Raw genomic sequence first — 7,374 nt, forward strand, 5'->3', positions numbered from 1 at the left:
GATATGGCTCCAGATAGGGACCAACTGAGGGTGATGTCGCAAGAGGACAATGAGACCTTCAAGGAGTACCCCCAGAGATGGCGAGAATTGGCAGCTCAGATAGTGCCACCCCTAGAAGAGAAGGAGATGACAAAGATATTCTTAAAGACTTTGAGCTCTTTCTATTATGAAAGAATGATCGCTAGTGCTCCCTCAGACTTCATCGAAATGGTGAATATGGGGATGAGATTGGAGGAAGGGGTCCGTGATGGAAGACTCTCCAGAGAGGACAGTTCTTCAGCAAAGAGGTATGGGGCTTTTCTAACAATGAGGAGGGAGAGACCCATGTTGTGTCCTCCCACACTAAAAGAAGGCCCTTTGTGAAGAGGAAGAATATGCGTCCTGCCGTTAACCAACACCAGGTGGCTCATATAGCACCTGCTTTTTGAGAAGTCCATCATCATCAACAACAACAATAACATCATCGACAACAACATGCCTACTAGCCTCGAAACAACAATAACACCAGCACGAGCAACTATAAGAGAAAAAGGGTAACTTTTGACCCAATTCCAATGACATATGCTGAGCTCTATCCGTATTTGATCGATAGAAAACTGATTACTCCACGAGACCCTCCTGCTGTACCAACCAATCCTCAGTTGTGGTATAAGCCCAAGCTTCATTGTGTATATCATTCCGGTGCTCCCGGACAAGATGTGGAAAATTATTACCCGCTGAAGACCAAGGTGCAAGACCTTGTGAGAAGTGGTATTTTGTTTTTCGAGGACGTAGCGTAGCACCTCAAATTTGCACCTCCCTTTTTGTATATACATTTTCATTTTAGGTCATTAACCTTGCATTGTTCATTACATAGTTCATTGCATGTCATCAGTCAGACTGGTCAGGAGATTCAATTGTGCAAGGCAACAAGTGCATTTTCCCTGAGATCAAAGCCCTAGGGTTGGTACAATGAGTTCATGTGACCCAAGGATCATTTTGAAGTGGTTTGGCAAGGCATTGAAGGCTCAAAGCTCATCAGTCAATGTGAAATTCATCTGAAACCCTAAAAAGTCAACAGAAGTCAAATGTCAATTCAACCATGGATTTGGAGGTGGGAGATGGTTAGAGATGCCCCATTCATGTGTAAACAAGTCTCATTTGACATGTCAAACATCAACATTGAAGAATTTGAGGTCAGATCAAAAATTTCCAAAAATAGTAAGTGACCTGTAATTTTAAATTACCAAAAATGGAAAGGTTTTCAACTCAAGATTACATCATCAAGAAAGCTTCAAATGAAATGTTGTCCAACATTAAAGTTGAAGATCTTTCTCTCCCATTTCCAAAAAGTCCAAGATCATCAATTTCCCATGTGTGGTTAAGGAGATATGATCAAAACATGGCAAGGTGTACTTGAAGGTTCAAATGGGCATAACTTTCAAACCAAAACCCCAATTCAAGTGGTTCTTTTTGCATTGTTCTTGTTTTGACTTATGCTTTCCAAAGCATGCATCATATTACACCAATTATCATCACATAATCACTTGCCATTTCACTTGATTTTTGGAGGGAATTTTTAAAGTTTGAAATTGGTGCATCGTTCACACATTCTAGCATTACCATTGGCTTCCAAACAGCATTTTAAGTGGATTTAAGTTGAATTCGTGTACTGTTCACCATGCATTTTCATGCATAGGGTGAAATTGCAATTTTGCACTTACACTCCATTTTCCCTAATTCCAATTACCATGGCTTAAACATGTTTAAGAGAGTGATTAGGAGGGAGTATATAACACAAATCATAACTGTTTTTGCAGAACCATAATCACTTTTTCAGATCTAGATCCAAACTCTTGAAATTTTCTCTCAAAATTTTCTCTCAATTTCCTCACATAACTTCACATTCTCTTGATCAATTCATCATCTGGAAGCATCATGGAGCATGTTTGAAGCAAGAGTCAAGAGAATTGGTGCAAGGTTGAAGCAGCTCGAAGTTTGAGTTCATCCATGGCAGATGCAAATTCTGGAGGAATCAAGCACGATTAAGCCTCAATCCTCTTCCAAAACACTTGTACAAGCATCATAGGAGGATTGTTTGAGCATTGCAAGGCCTGATTCCATCAATTCCAGTTCTGCTTCTTCAAGAGGTCACAAAATCAATCCCTCTAATTCATAAAATTCTTGTGCTATTGTTGTTAATCTTTGAATGCTGATGATGTTGAGCTTTGAATCATGCAATTCCATGCCAAATTGAGGGAGATTCGATGGATTAAAGTTTGGTTGATGATTTTTCTTTTTTTCGATCCGTGCATAATTTGATGTTTCTTGATGAAATATTTGTGGATTCGTGATGTATGTTGAATGATCTTTACAATGATATGCGCCATGTTGATTTCTGGACACTTTTATTTTTTCTGGAAAATTGATTGATGAAGATCTTCATGTGTTCATACTGTTTTCCAGTTACCTGCGAATTTTCTTGCAACATTCATACGGTTTGCTGCGAATTTTATTGCGTGTTCATCATAGTTTCCTGCGGATTATGCATGCACGTGTGTTAGGGTTAGTATGAAACGGCTGCGTTTCAGCCTTCAGCGCGCCATCATTTGAAATTGGCTTCAATTCGATTCCTGGCCGTGCCAAATATTCAAAAATGTTTCACATTATTTTCTTTTCCCTCCTTACATTCATGTACCATGTTTCATGCATTTTTTTATTTTTTCTTCATCTTATAAAAATCATAACAAATTAAATAATGCTCTAAAAAATATGAGGATTTTTGCATTGCATTCCATTTTCTCTCTAGTTTTTTTTTATATTTTTTTCATAAATTGTGCTTGGCTGGAAAATAATTTGTGCTAGGGTTTGTGTATACATGTTCATTTTGTACATTGCCTTGCCATATCCTTTGTGAAATGCTGGTTGTTTATCCAATGCTCATGAAATTTTACATGTGGAAACTAGACTCATTGCTTGAAATTATGGTGTTGATTTGGTATTTTTATCTTGCACCATTCCTGTTTTATGAGCATGTGAAGTTAGGTGTGACAATGTGTATCACACCTTGTGATATTCAATTTGATTGATGAATTTTCTATGCCAAAATATTATCCAAATGCCTTGAGTTTTTGTATGATGCATGATATGGATGTTGTGATAGCTCATGATTTTTGTTGGAAATTTTGGAGTTATTTCTGATTTAATTGAGATTTTTCATTCTGGATGGTCATATTTGAGCTTTTGAATTGCCTTGATCTTCATTCTTTTGTGAAATACTTGTTCTTTATCCAATGGATGTGAAACTTTTCACACTATTTCTAGACATGTTGAATGGTGTTTTGGCTTTGGTTTGAGGTTTTTACCATGTTTCATTTCTGTTTTAGGCCTATGCTAAGTTGGTATGCCATTTGGTATCACACATGTGCTTGATTGTGCTTGCCTTGACTTGTGCAATTTGATTACCATGCCTAATGATGTCCAATGCCTCTAATTTTTTGTGTGATGATCATGTTGTATGTCCTGTTTACTCATGAATTTTGTTGAGATTATTTGAATCATTTTTGAATTAATGTGCATTTGTTCATTCTGATGTCACAATGTGGTCACAACTTGCATACCTTGCCATGTTTGGTTCATGAAATGAATTTGGTGATTGATATTGATATGGGACCTTTTGGATTGTATTCTTGATTGATTAAGGATGATTCATGTTAAATTTCATGTTCTGTTTTGAATATTTTCTCCATCTTTGACCCTAGGCTTTGACCTAGTGGTTTGCCTCTCATGTTTGAGCTTTGATTTCAGGTTGGACACCCAAGTTATATGGTTCATGATGCTCCATCATTTGAGCATTTGACTTTTGCCTTTGACTACTAACATTGGGTGTGTTGTAGGGTTGTTAACTCATTTGAGCTTGACTTGTGGTTTATGCCTTTGCTTATTGGGTTTGACTGTTGATATTGACTCTCTGTTTGATTGTTTGACTTGTATACTGATTGGGTTAGATATTTTTCAGGTACATAAGTTGCTTTGAGTTCTTTTGAACTTGCTTTTGCTTTGCTTGGTTGCTTAACCATTTGAGGTATATCTCTCTGACTTCATGTAGTCTGGAAGACCTGTTGTCATACCCCGATTTTGGCCCTGAAATTTTTATTTTTCTCTCATCGATCATTCATTTTCTTTTCTCCTCATGATCATTTCATCTGGTCATGAATCTATCCACCAACTCGTTTCATGTAGACTTGTCACCACCTGCTATTCCATAAACCTTTGGGCCTCACCATTTGTCTTGAGATAGATTGATTATTTTCCCTTGGTCAAGCAAGACATGGAATCCTTTATCATGTGATAAAATCAGTTATTACTTTGGTGTAATAACTGGTCAGGCTGCGTTAAAGAACTTACACCCATAAACATGGTTTGATCAAATTGTGTACAAGGAGGTGTAGCGATATGTTTTACACATCTTTGAGTTTTGTTTGCTTTGCTTAAGATTTGAGTAAGAGGCTCTAAGACTGCATTTGGGGGAAATGATCGGTTTAAGGAAAAGGTTACGTTGGTTCCAAAATATTTTCAACTGAAGGAGTAATAGCCGTGCCTTGGAGTAGTTGCGAATTGGCTTGAAAACGGAAAATGTAGTTGAAAGTTTATTGACAGGAACATTGAAAAATCTCTCCAGCGGTGCTGAGGGATTCTGGAACTCAACAATTCAACCTGGAGGAGTGGACATATTACTGAAGTTACTGGCAGGACAGTCTTCAAGAAGAAGCTAGACAGGTTGCTAATAAATCTCCTGGAAATCAGCAAGGAGCAGTTGGTGAAAGTAATGTTCAAATTAATTGTTCTGACTCAGATCAAGGTGGATTAATTGAACTTGAGAAACTGTTAAAGCAGAAGACTTTCACCAGGCCTGAGATTGATCATTTGACAGCCCTTATGCTGTCAAGAACTCTGATGCATGCATTCTCTTCTACACCAGTTTTTGGACCATTTGTTATTCCTCTGTTTCTTGAGAAACTTTCTTCTTCACTACATTCAGCAAAGATTGATCCCTTACAATATCTTAGAGCTTGCTCCGTCAAGTATGGATCCGAGAGAATTGCAAAATATGCTAAGGCGGTTTGGTCTTCATTAAAAGACACCATAAATACTTACTTGGATGAGCCAGATTTGTCTTTTAGTCTAGCACCCATAGATGGTATTGACTTTCCAAAGAATGAAGTTGTAATTGAAGCTCTGTCCCTCCTTCAAGAGCTTATTGTGCAAAATAGCAGTCAGTTAATTAGCTTGATAATTGATGATGAGGATGTCAATTTTATTATCAATAACATTTCCTCTTATGAGAATTACAACACTATTTCTGTACAAGAAAAGAAGAAGTTACATGCTATCGGTCGTATTCTCTATCTTACTGCCAAGACTTCCATTCCTTCCTGCAATGCCGTGTTTCAAAGTCTTCTCTCAAGAATGATGGATAATTTGGGATTTTCTGCTAGTAACACCGATGGCTTGCAAAATGGTGGTAGTTTTGCCTCACAAAGTGTTAACTTCGGATTCCTCTATCTTTGTATAGAACTACTTGCAGGATGCAGGGAATTAGTTACTTTGTCTGAGGAAAAACATGGGAAATATTTCACCATACTTCATAGTTTCTCAGCATTTCTATTTAATGCCTTTGGTTCAGTCTTAGCAGTAAGTGATGACAGATGTCCCCCTGATCGTGATATATACATTGGAGTGAAGGGTTTGCTGATTCTGGCAATGTTTCATCTAGATGTTTTCCCAATACCAAAATCAACATTTGAGAATATTTTGAAGAAATTCATGGCAATTATCGTAGAGGATTTTGACAAAACAGTACTATGGAATGCCACATTGAAAAGCATTATTTCATATTGGTTTGTTTGTTCAAAACTTCAGTGAGTCTGAAAAAGCTATGAGCTACAGGAGTTTTGTTGTAGACAAAATTATGGAACTACTATCGCTTGATGATATTGCTCTACCTTTTTCACTCAAAGTAGAAGCATTATCCGATATAGGCATGACTAGCATGCAAAATATGCTTACAATTCTTCAAGGGCTGGAAGGAGCTATATTTGCCAATCTATCTGAGGTCTATGTCCATAAAAGTTTACAGTCTATTGAAACTGCTGTTCAACTTTTGGAGTGCTATTCTTGCAAGCTACTTCCATGGATTCATGAACATGGGGGATGCAGAAAAGTTTGTAGTGCAATTTGCTGTGGAGATTTGGAGCCAAGCAGGAAATTGCATGGATTTTAATTCTCCATTTGAGGATAAAGGCCTTCAAGTTCAAGAAACTCGGTTAGCTCGCCGGTAATTACTAGGAATTCTTCTTATAGACGATCACCGTACTCATGTAGATTGTCTGATTTCTCTACCATCAGATTTCAGTTTGTCCCTAGATGCATCTCATCCAAATTACAAGCACGAAAAGCTTGCCTTCAAAGATCAAGCCAGTTCGTTCTGGAGACTAGTTAAAATGAACTCTCCCGAAGGGCTTTACGCTTTAATTGGCTCAATCGGTTCATTTGTTTGTGGGTCACTTAGCATTTTTTGCTTATGTTCTTAGTGCTGTTCTTAGTATCTATTACAATCCGGAACACAGATACATGATTCGAGAAATAAATAAGTACTGCTACTTGTTGATTGGTCTTTCATCAACTGCATTTATCTTCAACATATTGCAACACTTCTTCTGGGATATTGTTGGCGAAAATCTTACGAAACGTGTGAGGGAGAAAATGCTGGCTGTCGTGCTTAAGAATGAAATTGCCTGGTTTGATCAGGAGTAAAATGAAAGTGCAAGGATTGCTGCAAAGAAAGAGCCATAGAATCACAGCATTAACACAAAAAAATCAAAACCAAGCTTGATCAAAGACCTGCATTTATCACAGTTCATGTCCAAATCACTATAGGCTTCAGATAAATAATGCAGGATTCTCGTAAGGAAATGCAACTTATCTTTCCAAATCTTACACAAACGAGGCCAGAGATACTTTTGAGACGCAGCTGGAACTGGACTGGGCGTGCACTCTTCTGACAGTAATTGCAGAATACGAATTGCCGGGAGAAAACCATGAAGAATAATTCCCAAATTCTGTATTATTTGTTCTGGTGCTATGAACAGAAGTTGAGAATGGGATAGTACTTTTCATCTGCGGAGTACGAGTGGGGACTTCGGTGCTAACTTCATCAAGTCCTGGTCCATTATTTAAATCGAAGTCTCTTGAGACACTTCCACCATTAGATAACCCACTGGACAATGAAGGTTGTTTACTTGGTAAAGGAATATCCATTTTGCCTATAGAGAAAGATCCAGCTTCAGGAGTCTCGTCCAACCTGTTTAGATCAAGATCGAATCCCACAGAGCT

The 7,374-nt window shown here is 37.8% G+C and overlaps 1 pseudogene; it reads left to right on the forward strand.

The window, feature by feature from the left end:
- The first annotated feature begins 207 nt into the window (after nucleotides 1–207).
- LOC127129968 (MMS19 nucleotide excision repair protein homolog) lies at nucleotides 208–6,795 on the forward strand (annotated as a pseudogene).
- The last annotated feature ends 579 nt before the right edge of the window (nucleotides 6,796–7,374 follow it).

The sequence above is a fragment of the Lathyrus oleraceus genome, chromosome 3, assembly GCF_024323335.1.
Source record: "Lathyrus oleraceus cultivar Zhongwan6 chromosome 3, CAAS_Psat_ZW6_1.0, whole genome shotgun sequence".
NCBI classification, from domain to species: Eukaryota; Viridiplantae; Streptophyta; class Magnoliopsida; order Fabales; family Fabaceae; genus Lathyrus; species Lathyrus oleraceus.